Genomic DNA, 18,542 nt, shown 5'->3' with positions numbered 1-18,542 from the left:
ACTGAGATACAGCACAGAAGCAGCAGTTTGAAAAATGCCTGGAGTATACAGGAAGGATGTATTTACTAATCTCAGCACTTGCTGGAGGGGCAGGAATCTTTGGGAGACTTCTCCAAGAACAAAAGAGCTGGAGGGTACCACTTCCTTCCCCACCCCCTAGCCTAGATACATGAACACTTTCAGTAACCAGTACAGCAAGAGCACTTTCCACCTAGCTTGCTAATCGCACCCCCACCCTAAGTGTTTCCCTGTGGACTACCCCCTCAAGCCTGACCCCGGCAGCTCTCCAGAGCAGCCCCAGGTCCCCTCCCACAGCAATCCAGTGCAAACTTTTCTAACACCATGCACCCCACCCTCATGTTCTCCTGCGGACCCCTGACCCTTACAACAGCTCTTGGTAGGAGTCCATATAAGGTAGTGCCACAAGCATGGCAGTGTGCAAGCAGCCACAACAGGGGGCAGCACCATCCCAAAGTGACTCCTATCCTGGGGAGAGAGGAGAAAGATCACATATATCAGTATGAGAATATTAATAGTGGGCTAGAGACAGACATCTGGTCTGACTGCAGGCCCCGGCCACCAGTGAATGCCTCTTAGGGGACAACACAGGGAGAGCACCCTGCAGTTCAGTGCTACCACAACTCTGACAAATAGCTGGTCAAACCTAACTCAAACCCAAGATGACTTAGACTATCCCACTAACAACACAGGGACCAAACCCTGCCCACAACAGGCAAAGAGAGCCATTGCAGACCACTGGACTGAAGGCAAATGCCATGCCACTTAGCTGTAACTGTAGGTCCCATACAATGCACATAGGAGACACTCCTGAAGTGCCAGTTCCTGGCGAACAAGAGACATTGCATAGCAGAGCACTACAGACCTCTGCTTCATAAGGTCACTACTTTCAGGAGCAGGAGATGTAGCTGGCCTTTCTAACACACAGAAAGAGACAGAGTTACACAACATGAGGAGACAGAGGAATATGTCCAAATGAAAGAAAAGGATGAAATTGTAGCAAGAAAGATAAATTAAACAAACATAAGTAATATGCCTGGTAGAGAATTTAAAGCTATATTCATAAAGATACTCACTAGACTTGAGAAAGTGTGGAGGACCTCCGTGAGACCCTCAACAAAGACAGAAAACATAAAAAAGAACCAATAAGAGATGAGGAAATCAATAACTTAAAAGTATACTAGAGGGAATAAATAGAACAAAGAAAGCAGAAGAATGGACCAGTGACCTGGAACACAGAGTAATAGAAAGAAATGAAGCTGAACAAGAAAGAGAAAAAAGACTAGTGAAAAATGAAAAAAGACTTAGGGAACTCAGTGACAACATCAAGTGTCACAATATTTGCATTATAGTGATCCCAGGAGAACAGAGGGAAAAGAGGGCAGAGAATGTACTTGAAGAAATAATAGCTGAAAACTTCCCAAATATGGGGAAGGAAATAGAAATCCAGATCCAGGAGGCACAGAGAGCCCCCAACAAAATCAACCAAAAGAGGTCCACACCAAGACACATATGAATTAGAATGGCAAAAAGTAGTGGTAAAGATAGAATTTTAAAATAAACAAGAGAAAATAGTTACATACAGGAGAAAGTCCATAAAACGATCAGCTGATTTTTCAGCAGAAACTTTTCAGGCCAGAAGGGAGTACCCATGATATATTCAAGTAATGAAAGAAAAAAAAACAACAAAAAAAAACAACTTGTAACCAAGAATACTCTATCTAGCAAGGCTATAATTCAGAATATAGGAGAGATAAAGAGTTTCCTAGACAAACAAAAGTTAAAGAAATTAATCACCATAAACCCACCTTATAAGAGATGTTAAAGGAGACTGTGTGAGTGGAAAGGAATGGCGATAAGCAAAAATAAGAAAAGTGGAAATAGAACAACAGTAAAATTAAGTATATAAAAATCAGTCAAGGGATTCACAAAATAAAAGGATATAAAGTAGAACACCATACATCTAAAATATTGGAAGGGAGAAGTAAAAATTCAAAGTGAAAGAATGGAAAAGCATTTATCAGGCAAATGAATGTCAGAAGAAAGTCGAGATAGCTATACATATATTGGACAAATGGACTTTAAAACAAAGACTGTAACAAGAGACAAAGAAGGCACGATATAATCATAAAGGGGAAAATCCAACAAGAAAATGTAACAAATGTAAATATTTATGTACCCAGCATGGTAGCACCTAATACATTAAACAGCCAATAACAAACATAAGAGAAATTATTGATAGTAACACAATAGTAGGAGACTGAACACCCATTTACATCCTTGAATAGATCATCCAAATAGAAAATCAACAAAGAAACAATGGCTTCCAATGACACATTGGACCAGAAGGATCTAACAGATATACTCAGAGTATTCCTTTCTAAAACAGAATACACATTCTTTCAAGCATACACAAAACATTTTCCAGGATAGATCACATGGTAGGTCACAAAACAAATCTCAACATATTGAAAAAAGCTGAATGCATCTTTTCCAATCACAATGCTATGAAACTAGAAATCAAACAGAAGAAAATCTGGAAAGAATACAAATACATGGAGGTTAAATAACACACAACTAAACAATGAATGGGTCAACCAAGAAATCAAAGAGGAAATACATGGAGACAAATGAAAATGAAAACACAACAGTTCAAGATCTTTGGGATGCAGCAAAAGCTGTTCTAAGATGGAAGTTCATAGCACTACAGGCTTACCTCGAGAAGCAAGGAAAATCTCAATAAACAATCTAATCTTACACATAAAGGAGCTAGAAAGAGAAGAACAAACAAAATAAAAAACCAGTAGAAGGAAGGAAATAATAAAAATTAGAGCAGAAATAAATGAAATAGAAGCAAACAAACAAACAAACAAACAAACAAAAACCCTCCACAATAGAACAGATCAATGAAACCAGGAGGTGGTTTTTTGAAAATATCAACAAAATTGATAAACCTCTAGCCAGGGACATCAAAAGAGAGAGAGAGGACTCAAAATCAGAAATGAAAGAGGAGAAATAACATCTGACACCACAGAAATATAAAGGATTGTAAGAGAATATTGTGAAAAATTATATGCCAATGAATTAGACAAACTAGAAGAAATGGATAAATTCCTAGAAACATATAACCTCCCAAAACTAAATCAGGAAGAAATAGAATCTGAACAGAATGAAAACCAACAATGAAATTGAATCAGTAATCAAAAAATGCCCAACAAACAAAAGTCCAGGACCAAATAGCTTCACAGGCGAATTCTAACAAACACACGAAGGTGAGTTAGTACCTATTTTCCTCAAACTATTCCAAAAATAAGAAGAGAAGGGAAAACTTCCAAATCCATTCTTTGAGGCCAACATGACCCTGATATCAAAACCACTACAAAAGAGAAAGAGAGAGAGAGAGAGAGAGAGAGAGAGAGAGAACTACAGGCCAATATCTGCAATGAACATAGACACAAAAATCCTCAAAAGAATATTAGCAATCCAAATCCAACAATACAATAAAAAATCATTCACCACATTAAGTGGAATTTATTCTTGGAATTTATTCAAAGATGGTTCAATATTCACAAATCAATGTGATACAACAATAAGAGAAAGGTTCAATATTCACAAATCAATGTGATACAACAATAAGAGAAAGGATAAAAAAAAACGCATGATCATTTCAAGAGATGCAGAAAATGCATTTGACAAGGTATATACAACACCCATTCATGATATTAGCATTGTTGGCTTAGAGGGAACATATCTCAGAATAATAATGGCCACATATGAAAAACCCATAGCTAACATCATACTCAATGGTAAACAATCTGAGTTTTTCTCCTAAGGTCAGGAATAACACAAGGATGTCCAGTCTTGCCACTTTCCTTCAACGTAGTACTGGAAGTCCTAGCCACAGCAATCAGACAAGACAAAGGAATAAAAGGCATCCAAATTGGTAAGGAAGAAGTAAAATTTTCTCTATTTGCAGATGAGTAGAAATCCTAAAGACTCCACTAAAAAAACTACTGGAACTAGGAAATGAATTCAGTAAGGTTGCAGGATACAAAATCAATATACAAAAATCTCTTTGAATAGATAATTGCACTTCTCCAAAGATATTTGATTTGCAAATGGACACATGGAAGAAGGTCAATATCATTAGTCACTAAAGAAATGTAGCTTAAAATCAGAAGATAACGCTATACATCTCTTAGGATGACTAAAAAGACTGACCATACCAAGTCCTGGTGAGGAATGTGGAGGAACTAGAACCTTCACACACTGCTAATGGGAATATAAAATAGTACAATCATTTTGGAAAACAGTTTAGCAGTTTCTTAAAAAATCACATAGGCCTACCTTATGACTTATCCATTATGTTTCTAGATATGTACTCAAGAGATTTAAAATATGTCCACAAAAAAGGGTATACACAAATGTATACAACAGCTTCATTTGTAACAGTTAAAAAGCTGGATACAAACCAAATGTCTATCAAAAGGTGAATGGACAAATGATATTATATTCATATAATAACCACTACCTAGCTGTAAAAAGGAATGAACTACTGATATACACAACATGTATGAGTTTCCACACAATTATACTGAGTGAAAGAAGCCGGGGGGAAAAAAAAGAATGCATTCTGTATTATTCCATTTATAGAAAATTCTAGAAAATACAACCTAATCCAAAGTGACAGAAAGCAGGTCAGTTGTTGCTTGAGGGACCAGAGCAGGGTGATGAGGAGCAGGAGGGAGGAAGTACAAGGGAAATAAGTAAACATTTGGAAGTGATGAACGTGTTCATTATCTTGATTCTGGTGATGGTTTTACAGGTATATACATATGTCAAAACATCAAATTATGCACTTTAAATATGTGAGGTTGTATGTCAATTATAACTCAGTAAAGCTGTTAAAATAATTTAAATGGTGGGAAGAGAGCAGTGATAAATCAGGCTAAGTGATTACTATTAATAACCCCAGGACCTGAAACAAAAGCTTAGAAGCGAACCATTTTGTTGCTTATGCCAAGTGGCGCTGTTTCATTTTTTTTAATAGTAATATTTTTTAAAAATAGTAATATTTTTAAAAATAGTAATAAAGAGCTGAGGCTAAAATATGCTTATCCTCAGATTGTACTGCTCTCTGAACATTGGACATCTAGTACTTTGTAACAGTCAAAAGTTGTAAAGACTCTTTTTGTTGTGCGGATCAAATAAATAATCTAGAGGCCTTCCACCTCTTCTCTCTCAGGCTCTTCTGGCCACGTACGATAGGAGACTGCCCTTACGTGGGACGCTCAAGGAAAGCTATAATGTTCTCAAACATCTTCAGAGTCTTTAGTTAAGCTCTGAAAATAACCGAGGTCGTATGGAGCATTAAAACAAGCTATTTTACATACGATGACACCCATATGGATGGCTCTTGACTTCTAACCTCAAGCACATACTCTACATGGGAGCAAGAGGTTTCTCTTAGTATGGCCTTCCACTCTTTGTGGCTCTTTCTGCCTTTAAACATTTCTGCCTCAGAAGATTGGTTTGCCATAGAGCAATCCACGGTGTCCCCAAAGTCCAGGGACACAGAACAAGCTCTCCAAGTGGCCTTCAACACTCTGGCATTCCAATTTTCTTCAGACAGACGTTTTCTCCTCATTTCTTCCACTTCAGACCTTTTATATTGTCAAGGTGTCAGTGAGCTAAGGTTTGTGAAGCTAGTGTTCTGGGAGGCTGCAGGCATGCTCTAGCCCCTTGCTCTGATGTGACGACATTCTTGGCACCTATTGCTTTGTACTCAGCCTCCATCCTGGGGTCTTCAGCTGAAGCTGCATCAGACGGCATTCTTGAGAATTACAGATTGTTGACATTTTATAGCAGAGAAGAACCAAGAAGATCATGTAATTCAGGTGGAAAACAGGTTTTATCTCTCATTCTAAATTCAGATGGTTGTAATGACTGCCTGGAATGAGAATGAGTAATGAGGCTCAGGATTAAGTTAAAAAACCCTGTCTGAGAACCTTGGCTGAGGTTGGCCAAGGCTGAGGGACAGGGCAACGATAGCTGTAAGCTGGCTGGCTGCCACATTCCAGTCATTTTCAGGATGAGGAATGAATACATATGAGAGGACAATTAGAGGTTTCTGCTACACATTCTATGGCTTGTGATTACGTGCAAAATAAGGCTTATGCTTTTGAAAGATCAAGACTTATGAAATTTGGCTCCAGTATGTATGTTCAATTTATCTTGGACCTTGAGATAAATGTGACTGTTACACTTCACCTCCTCCCCTTTGCACCCCACTCTACACACTGTGCCAGAAGCTCTTTGAAGAAGTCAATTCCAACAAGCATTTGCAAACCTGAAAATCTACAACAACCAAGCAGGTAGCATTAACGTGTGAATGGTTTGGGCCTGGGAAGGACCATGGAGCAGTGAATTTCATGGCAAAAGGAAATCTTTACAAACAAAATACAATATTCCGGTTGATGTTTTTTAGTTGTTCAGTGAACTAATAGCTTGTCTGGAAAGACTTATTTTTTTCTTGATATGATACTTTCTTCTTTGAACATCTGCAACACTATATTTTAATAGTATTTTAACCTCTCCCTACCCTTTACTATGTTGGCTTAAAAGCTCACCTCACACTCTTAATTATTTTTTCAACTCCATGAAGTGAGGGGTCACTTTTTATAGATCTATTGTGTCCTCTGAGGTGCCTCAGGTATGGTTGGCATTGCTAGATTGCTTCTGCACTGACAGAGGTAAGGGATGACTCAAAACACATGCTTAAGAAATGACTTCAAATCCATATTCATTTTCAGCCTCGCCCTAAGTCGGATCTGATCACTACTGGTGGTACTACTTTCTGTAATTTACTCCCAGTTGCTGACAAACATCAAGTGTGTGTGGACAATCATGTTGGGATACAGATGCTGCAGTTTGCCAGGCTGAGACATAGGGCTGACAGGGGTTAGCTCACTCAGGAGGGGCTTTGGTGCCAGCTCCATCCCGCAGAAACCCTGCTTGTTTCTTTTAGTTACTAAACAAAGTAAAAACCCACCTGCTCAGCCTGAGCAACTGTTTTCAATCAATAATTAAGTAACTTTAAGGTCCCGATCTATACAAACTTATCAATATTTTCACTGAAAAGGGATCAATATAGACAGAGGGAAGCATCCAAATAAACCCTTTTAATGGCCATGTTTGGGCTGTGAGAAGTAAATGAATTGATTGAGTGAGTGGCCAATATTGGCCTGCCAATGCAATTCTTTCTTCACTTTTATAAACATTCCCAACAACCCTATTTAACGTTCATGTTGGTGTCATGTTACTTTGATGAAGTTCTGTTCCAAATGTTCTACTCCAGAGGGGGCATTTGCTTATATTAAATGTAAGAGAGTTTCTGAGTTAATAACTATTGATAACTACGGTGCTGTGTTAGTGCTTTACACAAATCATTTAATACTGACAGAGCCCTATGAGGACTATATTAGCATTATTTCACATTTTATAGATGATGGGACATGGGCTTTAGAAAAATGAAATACAGTTGACCCCCATGCAACATAAGTTTAAACACCACTGGTCCACTTAGCTGTGGATTCTTTTGAAAAAATATAGTACAGTACTGTAAATGTATTTTCCAATGTTTTTAAATAACATTTTGTTTTCTCTAGCTTTATTGTAAGAATACAGTATATAACAAAGAAAATAAGTGTTCATCAACTGTTTATGTTATAGGTCCAGGCCTCCCCAGTCAACACTGGGCTCTCTAGTGAAGTCTTTGGAGGTCAAAACTTACATGCAGATTTTTCTGACTGCACTGGAAGTCAGTGCCCCTAACCCCCAAGTTGTTCAAGGATCAGTTGTAAATACTTGTCCCCAAATCATAATAGCTAGTAAGAGTTAGAGTCATTGCTTTCACCTTGTTCAAGTATCCCCTGTCCTCCTCAGCCCCTTGTCCCACCACATCAAGTACTACCACCATCTACCTTTCTCGCCACTGCCAGCCCTACTCATGGTCAACTCTGACACAAAGTGTAATGATGGGGTTTGGGCTCTTGGGAGGTCTGGCCATAATGTGAAACAAGTAACCCCTTTAGACTCCATTCACAACTTCCCAGTTGGGTCAACTGTTCCTTCAGAACGGTCCTAGAGATTTGTCCTCAGAATACCCAGTAGCCACCAGCTCTGTAAACTCAGTGAGTTCATGTTAAAATCCCAGCAACGTGACTCACCAGTTGTATAATCTTGGGCAAGAGATTTACTCTCTCTGAGCCCTAGTTTATGTGTTCTCACATTGAGGGTGTTATTAAGTGTGTTGTAAGGATTAAATGAGATTATTCACACAGGGCATGGTGTGGTACATACTATTATTCACCTTTTCAGAGTAAATTCTACTCTGCAAGGTACTTAGAAATAAATCTGATGAAGAAAAGAGGATGATCTAGTTTAGGGTGGAGCCATCCTGCCTTGCCTGCTGGCTATGAAGATTCTGGAGTTTCCAGACATCCTAAAGCATTGCCACAAACTCAGCATAAGTTTGCAGCCTCCCAGGATGACCATTTCAAAGGCAAATACACATTTGAATAATTAATGCAAGGGAGTTTTTTTTTTAAATCACATCTTATAAGCAATAAAACAGATGCATCTCATACACAAAATGTTGAGTGAAAAAGCCAGAAAAATATGAATATATGAATACTACCCCATGGTGACAGAAATCAGGATAGTGGTTACTGCTGGGGAAGTAGTATTGAGTGAGAAAGGGTATGGGGGAATTTTGGGGTGCCTAAAATATTCTAGATCTTGAATTAGGTGGGGGTCATGAGCAGGTACACTTATGTGAAATTGCATTGAGCTGGACACTTAAGATTAGGCATTTCACTGTATTTATGCCATGACTTAATTTTTTTTTTAAGTCATACTTTGTGTTTTTCATCCCACTAAGTGGCTGTGTGTGTCTCTCTCTCCATTCCCACTGCACTCCTGACATTGAGCCAGACTCCTCCCAGAACAACAGGGGAAGAAGCCCATGGAAAATACTGTTGAGACAAACACTGAGTGTGGGCCCTGCAATTGAGGCTGTTCACCTAGTTCACTAGTTTCTTTCTTTTTTTTTTTTTTTTTAGTTCACTAGTTTCTAAAACAGTGCCAACTTTCGCATTCAGAACTTTTTTGTAGATTAGATTTCGTGTTTGCAAAAAAGAAGTGAAGATTCTTTGTCAAGCCCCAATTTGAAGATCTTTAAGGGTATGTGTGTGCGTGCATCCATGTGTACCTGTGGCCACACAAACTGGCCTTCCTTTTGTACTCTGGAAGCTTTTCCTAGACTCATATGTTGTCGGCATTTACTAATTAGATCACATGTATGAAAAGATGGGTCTGCACCTTTATCACTTAACTAACCAAAAATCTGAGACCCCAGCATTGGAAGGGCCCTCAGCAGTGCAGGTCATTCAGCGCATCTTCCCACCCTGTCAGAAATCCATTCAGAGGCATCCTGGACTGAGGGCTGTCTTACTACCATGAAGCTTAACGAAGACACCCAGAGAGTTTCTGTCCTGTTGGCCATGGGTCATTTGAGGATGTGGGAGGCTGAAGGGTGGGCCTGGCCGAGAAAAGAGAAGAGCTAGCAAACAGCTTTTATGTGTAATCAATATGGAACAATTCAACAACAGTAAGCATTGCTACATCTCCCCTTGGGCTCTCCACCCTTGTCTTCGAAAGCAAACCACATTAAGTTTAGAGCAATTCAGTGCTTGGATTGTTGGAAATAGGCATGTCAAAGAAATGCAAAAGTTGCACTGGCATTTTAGGTCCGCTCTGCCCTTCAGCGGCAATGGAGATCTTGCCTCCCATTACATCCGCCCCGTAGCTGCCCTCAGCTGTTGGGAGTCGCTGCCCATGCTTGCTTTCTTTGTAAATAGTTTTTTCAAAGGTTTACTTTTTTGAAAGAATAAATACACATCCTCATCCATAAAGGTTGAAACTCCCCCTTTCCATCTCTCTCTGCCCTTCTTGGAAATGCCTCCCCTACGGAGCGCAGCTGAGAAGTGCTCACTTAGGCTCTGCAGAAAAGGATTTCCATGTGACAGAATGGAAAATCTCCAACTACAAAAGTGACCTGAAAATTGCACAAAGCACTTACTAGCTGCTGATGGGTCCCAGGCATGAATAATTATTGATCTGAGGAGCCTGAAAGTTGGGTAATTAATGCTGAGAAAGGAGCAAAAGACACATTTTTCGAAGAAAGTAGATTATTTCTGTGTCTCCAGTCTCTTCCGTCACATTTTAGGTACTTGCCACTGTACATTTCTTTTCAAGAGAAAACAACCTAGTTAATATTTATATAGCAAAAGGTAACAACCAATAATGTGCATCAGTTTTAAGCAAATCTCATACTTTGTCCTTGTTACAAAGCCAACCAGAGCAGTCATTAGAAAATAAAAAGCTAACTAAATCTCTACAGAGAGCTATCAGAGTTGAAGTATATGTTTAAGTAGAGAAGTCCCTTCCCCCCAAATTATATGTGAAGCATTTGCCCGGAACGCTTCATCACCCTGAAAATATTTAATGCAATATTCAGTGCCCAAAAGCACCGAAAACGTTATCAGCTATTGCTTCTGTATCTGGTGATGAATATAATAAAAAAAAAAAATCCAAGCAATCATATGACACAAGACAAAGAGAAATAACCAGCACTTCCCAGGTACCTACCATGAGGGAGGCATCATGCCAGGATTAGAGGAATATCAACCTCTTAAGACATTGTAAGGATTAAATTAAATAAAGTGCACAAAGGGCACAACACCTAGCACTTAGAAGAAATTTAATAAATTGTAGCTCTTTATATCAGGTTGTACATATATATAGAGAGACACACACACACTCATCCACAAATGTGTGTATGTATCTGTGTACATATTTTTTTCTTTTTTAAGGCTATAACATCCCTGCTATTTAAGGATTCTCAGGCAATATAATAATTAGTATTCAAATGTTACAGGAAAATAGAAGGTAAAAAGCAAAATTCTCCCAAGGCCAGCTACCATGAATATTTGTGGAAAATTCGTCCACACTTTTCTCTTCCTATACGCATGCGTACATGCATGGGCACGCGTGCACACACATTTATATACGTGGCCTCATACTGCTTATGCATTTTGCAATCTGCCTCTTGAATTCAAGAACATATCCTGATGCCTGCAAGGAAGATATTAGTATTTCATTTCAGGGAGAGTTGAAAAATTCAAGGCTCAGAGAACTGGTACACTGTCCCAAGGTCAGTCATTTTGCTACTAAGGGAGCAGAGCTAAAACCTGAAACTTCATTTATCTAATCCAAACCCATGCTCTTCCCACACAAAGAAGAAACATACAGTTATGCCTCATAATTGCAAATTTCCCTTAAGAAAAATTCAATTGTACACAAATTTACTTCTATAAACCTTTTTAGCGACTTGGTTCCAGTAGACATGAATGGCAAGCCAGTCCTGTTGGGAGTAATTTTAAAAAGAGAGAGCTGGGGTTTGGGAATAGAAGGGGAGAGGTAAAGCAGATGGCAAAGAAAAAGGAGGAGATTTTGCACTGCAGCCTTGGGAAAGATAAGGGGAGATGAAGGGAAATCAGTCCAGCCTTAGAAGTGTACCTCTCTCTGAGGAGGGAGGAGGAAGGCCGGGCAGCAGCAGCCGAGCCTGGGAAAGAAGTGAGCATGTGCAGACATAAACCCTCTAGTCCCAGGGCCATCCTGGTAGGAAAGAGGGCTGAACACCTCCTCAGCAGAGCACCCTGAGGCTCTTCAATCCCTTTCTATTTCCCCAGCCGAGTTCCTCTGACTCCATTGCACAGACAGGAGGGGACATCAGAAGAGAGCTCCCAGCCACAAAGTGAGAAAGGCGTGGAACACTTGGGTGGAAGATGAGAAGGACGCATACATTTGCTCACAGGTGCACACACATTACCTTTAACAAAGCAAAACAAATCGAAAACCGTCCTAGTGAAATGGTGGTGAGGAAAGATCCTGCAAAGTTGCAGTCAAGCTAAATATGGTAAAGGGAAATGCATGTGCCATGAGTTGTTACTAATTTCGGAGGAGATCATTAATTGAGTCTATTTAGTATTTATTTTGATGCTTTCAGTTTCTTAATATAAAAAGATCTATAAGAGCTTTTATATGGATATTTCTGATCTTTGTCTTCATAATTCTGTTAAGGTCTTCAGTTCCTCAAAAGTGAATTCCCTCACCACAGAAGCTTTCCAAATCTGAAGCCCCACAGCTAAGGCGGTTCTCCTAAGCAGGAAAATATTTGTCCACACTACTCATTTGGAATTCACAATAAGCGCATGAGTGTTTTGAAATTTACTTTTGTACTAACCAAACAATGAAGAAAATGTAAATGAACTTGTATTATAAATAAGCCTGGAGAAGGCACAAATCTGTTCCATCAAAGGCAGTCAATACATATTTATTGAATGAACCTTGTTGCTTAAACTATATTATCCTTAGAGTCGTTGGCAATGACTACTGCTAATTTCAAATGAGCTTCTGCCGTATATTAGAATGAGATGGATCATTCTCATGATCTCTAACTGGTGACCGCCCCCCCATTAGTTTGCAGAGCTGGCTTCATAGGTGGGCAATCCTGTGCAGTTGCACTGCGCTTGGTCTACTGCGCTACTGTTACTGTACTGAAATTCCTAATGATTTTATCTTAGGTCTTGTGTTTTGTAAGCCCAGTCCAGTGACACTACAAAGCAGGAGCATGAGTAGAGGTGTGATGCCCTTCCATGAACCAAGGTGGTTCTCCCTTCCATGTCACTCCCAAGCGATGCCCCATGAGCACAGAATTCCAGTGGACACATGATGTGTGAGAGTTCAATGAGACTCAAAGTGAGTAAGTGTATTAAATCCATAGACCAAGTTGAACCAGAACTTGTTTCAAATGCACAAAGAAGGCAACGGCATTTTAAGAGCACCCATGACCAACAAACTCTATCATATCCTTTCTTACTTCCCTGAATTAGCCAAATACTTGTGCCGAAAGTGGTGGCATAGAAGGAAAGGGAAGGCTGGCAACCCATAATTCCCTTTCTTTCGATCTTTTCTTACTCACCAGTAAGCCAAAGGTAGAAAATGTGAGTAGAATGTACTCACATCACAAAGTGAAAAAAAGTGAATTTTATGCAGGGTTCCCACTGTTCCAATATGAGCAAAATACATATGCATGTATGAGCTACAAAACACAAATTGAGTAATCCAGTTATTCTGCAAATATGTTAAGTGGTCTTATGTTTGTCTTTAAAATGGGCACTGCACAATATAACGAATAGTAAAATTCATATTCTTTTAATTTTTAATTTTTTCTTTACGTAGAATGACATTAAATAGCAAGTGAAAAAGGACCATGACAACAAACTGAGACAGATTGCATAAAAAAGAAAAAAGGCTTTATGTTTTAGTATCTTTAACGGTGTTTTTTATCCTGCATTTTGAACTGAGCCCCACAGCTTATGTAACCAACTCTTTCTATATTTATCTGACAGTAAAAACAGTTGTCTTATTACTTCTCACTGGCTCACTGTTCCATTCATTTGACCAGTATTTAGCATTCACTATGTATGAGGAATGTGCCAGGGGTGGGACCATGGTAATGAACGAAATAGGAGGTTCTCTACTCCATTGGACTTCAGTCTATTTTTCTTGCTGTGAATATCTCTGTGCTTTATGCTTTAGTGTTCTCTAATTCAGATGACATTTTTCCTGCTGGGTCTAAATTAGTGAAGTTTAGTTTCCTGTTAATTGCAGTGAAGAAGCCTTCTTATTAATATATCTGAACTTCTGCGTGAGCAATTTTATCAACTCAGGGTGACTCAGCGGCCACACAGAGTATGGGATCTGGGATGTGAATCTAGTGAGACAGAACAGGCTGGGAGTCCAGGTGCCTGGGTTTCAACATAATCCTTTCCTTTGGGTGTGCCTTATTTGCAACCTGTTCTGATGTCCCCATATGAGAAGTGAGAATGTGCTGGTCCCACACTTACTGAGTGTACAGTGACATTGTAACCATTAAGGAGCTGCCTTCTTAGTGGGAAGAGTCCCTATGTGCTTTCCCAGTGTCCACATTGGCTGTGTCACAAAGATGCCAAGAGGCGATGTGACATCCAAAGGGAGAGCAGTGTGGCTTCCTGACCTGAAGATGTGGGGAGTGGTGCAGGAAGGCAGAGAAGCCTGGAGAGGGAACGTATGCAGCACCAATGGGGAAATGGCTCTCTGGGGCCAGGCTCTGGCCATTTTTCCACAGCTCAGGGCTTCCCTGGAGAGGATGCAGGCTGGTCCTAACAGTAGTGCCAGCAGCCACCCCTCCAGTCTAAACTGTACTACGTACTACGTGTGTGCAAATTCCGATCACATACAGTGATAACTAGGGTTATCCAAGACCTGTCTGGTCACTGGTCACAGTCCTCCCAAGCTTGGCCTCCCAAGCTTTCCTCTATGTAATTAGCACTCAGGAAGGGATGAATATGCCACTTGGGGGAGGGCTGTAAATGCAGAGCACTCATCCTCACTCACAGGGAGAATGGGGCTGCAGGAAATAGTGCTCTACTTTGAAATGAGAAGCCAAAGTTCAGGGGTACAGACATAGATTTCCCCCTAATTAGCCTGTGTGTCCTCAGCAAGTCACTGAAATTTCTAGGCCTTGGCTTCCCCATCCCTTACATGAGAATCGAATAAGCAGATTGCATCTATCAGCTAAATCTCAAACAGGATGTTTTGCTTTATCTTTTGTCTACCGTCTTCTCCAGTCAATTCTTTCGAAAACCATACCCCAGCTCAGAGGTTACAGACCTCATCTCCTTTGTCCTTGATCCCCATTGCCTGGTGTGCTCATGGCACACAGTAGGTTACTCGAGAAATGTCTCCTGGATGAGTGCATCTTTAAGTGATCTCTGTGAATGAATGTTGCTTCCTATTATCTGTTCCCAGAGAAAAGAGGCAGAAATCTATGGTAACATAATAAGAGGGGGAAAGCATTCTAATAGTTGATGACACAGAATACATTAAAGCAATGCTCAGTCACCATACATTAAGTCTTTTTAATGTAGCTTTTAAACAGCTTTTCTTATTAGCCAAATGAAATACAGTAATCCTTTAACTCTCCTGTGTCAGATTATCAGCTATTTCAAGTAAGTGTTAACATTTCTGTCACTGGCAAAAGTGAATTATGTTTTCCTTCCCAAGCTTGCATCAACATGCCCAACAAGCGGGCTGCACACGCCTCTCTAATGGGACAGCGTGAGGTGCCACTGCTTGGTGATTATGAAGTAGCTCGACATCGGGGGGAGGGGGTACATCAGCCCCACCCGGCAGCCCAAGCAGGGCCAGGCAGCCTTTGCAAGGAGTGAATGAATGAATTGGGATGTCATCCTGGGTGAATAACGGGGCTCTTCAAACCTCTCTGGCTTTGTTCTGTAAATAGCCTGCACAGAAAATTCTAGATGCTGTTATCTCTTGTGTATTTCTGTGTCAGCGACTCTAACAATACAGGGGAGACCGGTTACTTTATGAGCAAGCTCCCGATCTTTAGAAATGTGGAAAATCCCTCCACCAGGAAGATTTACTTGGGTGACACAAGAGTTCTCATTTTGCAAACCAATTGATCACAGTATATCAGAGAGAGATTAAATTAAGAGAAAACCCGCAATATAAATTCAAATTTCTTAGCTGGTGTTAAAAACAAGACAACAAGCCTCAAATGGAATTGTTTATACTAAGCCCTGCATCTCTAAATCGAGACTTAATTACAGTTTCGGCTCTACCAGAAATGGAATCTTAAACCAGCAGATCAGGAATCGCCTGATCAGCATTACTTCTGTAATCTGCTTGATAGGCCCCTGCCATCACCTGGGGGGAAAGCAACCTTGCAAAACCCAACCTGCTTTTTTGACTGGTACACCTTGCTCCTGCTCCCTTCTCCTGAGAAAAATCTTTGATTTTGTACAGCTCCCCGGAGCTCCTTCCTGTCTGCTAGACGGATGCCATCTGATCTATGATCTATGAACCATTGTAGAGAGCCAGTAAGATCTTTAGAATTTACTTTGATTGAACTGTTTTTTTTTTTTTTCTTTGTTTTTTAAACATGGGTAAATGTGATCTGGCCCTGGAGCAGGTTTCTTGTCTCTCCTCCCACTGAGTCACCCTGGCCCACCTCCCCTAGCCCACCCAGGGAGCCGCAATACACCTGGTCCTTTGCTTCTCATCCTTCTGTTTGGAGAGACCTCCCCCATCTCATCTACCCGGAGGGCTCCCACTTGTCCCCAGAAGCAGCTGAAATGCAACGTCTTCTGTCCTCCCTAGCACTTGGTACCTACCTCTACTAGCACTCCCAAACCTCAATCTATTTGTGTATAATCTTGGGTCCTCCGTCAGCTACTGAACTTCTTCAGCTCAGAATTCATACATTATGTTTTGAATTCCAAGTCCTCTGGCATATATTGGAAACCCAATAAAAGTTTGTAGAATCAATTATAACAAGACTAGTTATAGTACCTCCATTATTTACACCTCAACATTGGAAAGTGGGTATCACTACTTTGATTTTAAAAATAGGATACAGGAGAAGAGATTTCAAATAACTTGCCACAGTAATAACCTTGTCATAAAATATCTTCAATTCAAAACCAAACTAAGCATCTGTGACTCCCAAGTCTAAGCTCCTTCCCTGTACAATGCTCTGTCTTCTAACACTAAGATTTTCTAACAGCTACGTCACTGTAGAAAGTCTTTTCACATGCAAATTCTCATTGAATCCTAGCAACCACATCCTAAAAAGCTGTCTTACCTTCATTTTATAGGGAAACTAAAGCTCAGAGAAGGAACTTTCCTAAAGTCCACAGGAGTATCACATCTACACTCAGGTCCCCTGACTTCCAAATCTGGATTATTACAAAGAAATCCCAGGATGGAATTGTGAAGGGATGTGTCTGCAGCCGGTGAGGAAGCCCAGGCACACAGAATCCTGCAGACCTCCCCAGCCCCTCCGCATGCACAGAGAGCACTCAGGTGAGTGATGAAGCCCCAGTCCCTGCCACACTGAACGGAGACTGCATGGCAGGGCCATTTTCTACCTCTCTCCTGGCCCAGAGCTCCTTCTAGCCTTCCAGGGCACTTCCAGCTCAGCAGATGTCGACATGCACCCCTGCCTCCTCATCCTCCAACTAATTAGTGATGTGGCTCTTTCTACAGCCAAAATAATCAAGCTTAAAGCCAAAAACTTTAGCTTTGTTTCTCTTCCTTCCTCCCTCCTTTTCTTTCCCTCCTCCTTCTCCCTTCTTTCCTCCTTCCTTCCTTTCCTCCCTCCCTCCTTCCCTCCCTCCAACCCTATAGAATGTACTGCTATGTGCCTGGCACTGCTATGTGTTCTCAGGACTCAGAGTTCCCTGTCTCCCTGGAATAGCATAATCCAAAGACAATATGGCCCTACTCTCAGATAAGACATTGAAACTTCTCCCCAGCCCTGAGGATTCTTTCTCACAGCAGCAGGGGTGTGTGTGTTTCTTCTGCAAAATATTACTTACTGAATGGGTCAGAACTGATACAGGAGCCCAGAAACTAATGTCAATGGTTCTAGAATCCTGAGTTTGGCCCTCCATAATGACAACGAAGAGCAGGAAGGAAACTGAAGCAGGTGATACACAAACGCCACCTCAGATCCACACAGAGATGGCCATGAGCAGTGGCTGTGCAGGTGAAATTACGTGAAGCCATAAATCCCTGGTTTGCTTTTACTATGGCCCTAAAAATTCTCCAGGTTATAGGCTCAGTTCATACCACTTATTTAAATAATTCAAGTAATTTTATCCTTCATTCACTGAACTAAATTCTTCTCTAGACTCTACCCTGAATTGGACCTATCCCTTCCCTAGGTTGAATCTAAAGAGTCCCTGTGTTTCTCCACCCTTAATTTCTGTTTATGTACTTATAAAAGCTTTATTGTGACTATGATTCGCTACCACTCTGTGTATCTGGATCAGGCAGCTCCATCTTGGATAACAGCTCTGCCCTTGACTCACCTCAAATGTGTGGTCCCAATGCTGTAATGCACCCCTGTCTCCTCTTCAGTGCCTTTCTGTTACACCCACTACCTTCCAAGAATTCACAGAATTAGCATCTCATATTCCTATGAACTAAATGAATGTATTTCCCTCCTCCAACCAAAGGAACTTACCAGATTGATCAATCTTAAAGAACACTACTAGTCAATACTATTAGTATTTTTAATACTATTAGTATTACTAATAAAATCATCATTTATGATATCCTCATTATGGGCCAGACCTTGCAGTAAGTACCTTATGTATAATATCTACTCAGAATAATCCTGGTTGGTAGGCATTATTTTTATTATTTGTATTCCACAAATGAGCCTCAGTAGGGTTGAGTAACTTATCCAAAGTTATGCCAGTTATAATTATGACTGTCTTCCCATCTAAGTCCTTGCAGCTCACAGCACATGCTATTTGCTGCTTCCTTCT

The sequence above is a fragment of the Nyctereutes procyonoides genome, unplaced genomic scaffold (assembly GCF_905146905.1).
Source record: "Nyctereutes procyonoides isolate TBG_1078 unplaced genomic scaffold, NYPRO_anot_genome, whole genome shotgun sequence".
In the NCBI taxonomy this organism is placed as follows: Eukaryota; Metazoa; Chordata; class Mammalia; order Carnivora; family Canidae; genus Nyctereutes; species Nyctereutes procyonoides.
Note: the sequence above shows the minus strand (reverse complement) of the source record.